Raw genomic sequence first — 1,094 nt, 5'->3', positions numbered from 1 at the left:
TGTACACTATATTTGAAGTGGTGCTCTTGGTTGGGTAAAATGGGGAAAAACAAACATATGTCAACCTTTTAAAAGTTCTTTTTTTCATCTAGCCATCTACCCAGATCATTAATGTACAATTTTGAACTCACAGAATTATTTTTGTTGGCACATTTATAAATATGATTCTTTAAAAAGTGATCTCTTAATTTCTGCAATTTTTTTTATCATGCATGTCACACACTGTTGATTTAGGCGATGGAAGGTGCATAAATGTTTCCTCCTGTGAGTGTTTCTGTGGGTGTCTGTGTTTATGTCTTTGTGCTGTGGTTTGTGTCTCTATGAGTGTGTATGTATTTTTTTTTTCTGTGGGTCTGTCTGTGAGGGTGGGTGTGTATGTCCTTGTGCATTTTCTGTGGATGTCTGTGAGGGTGTGTGCATATGTCTTTGAGCTTTTTCTATGGGTGTCTCTGTGAGGGTGTGTGTATGTTTGTCTTTGTGTATTTTCTCTGGATGCCTCTGTGAGGGTGGGTGTGTATGTCCGTGTTTTCTGTGGATGTCTCTGTGAGGGGGTGTGTTTTCTGTGAGTGTCTCTATGAGGGTGTGTGTATGTCTTTATGTGTTTTCTGTGGATGTCTCAGTGAGGCTGTGTGTATGTATGTCTTTCTGTGTTTATGTGGTTGTCTCTCTGTGTGTGTATGTCTTTGTGTGTTTTCTGTGGGTGTCTCTGTGTGTGTGTATGTCTTTGTGTGTTTTCTGAGGCTGTCTCTGTCGGTGTTTCCTTAGGTGTATGTGCAAGTTTGTGTGTGTGTCAATTGTCTGTTCCTTTTTAGGACATTTTGACCTTACTACTGATTATTCACATCTTTCTACAGACTTTGAGGCTAATGAGACCTTTCCGGAAGTCACCAATCCACCATTTAACCTTTAAATTATTGTTTAGGCAGTTCAGGGCCCTTCCTTTCAGCCACTGCATGCTGTTGTCATAATTTAATTGGCATCTTTCTTTACAAAAAGATAATCAGAACTCCATATTTTGTTTTCTAAACCTCCTTTTTTTACAAAACTGTAGTTTACCTCATTACTTGTCAGGTCAATGTAAACAAGTGCTGAGT

This window comes from Bombina bombina, chromosome 10, assembly GCF_027579735.1.
Source record: "Bombina bombina isolate aBomBom1 chromosome 10, aBomBom1.pri, whole genome shotgun sequence".
In the NCBI taxonomy this organism is placed as follows: domain Eukaryota; kingdom Metazoa; phylum Chordata; class Amphibia; order Anura; family Bombinatoridae; genus Bombina; species Bombina bombina.
Note: the sequence above shows the minus strand (reverse complement) of the source record.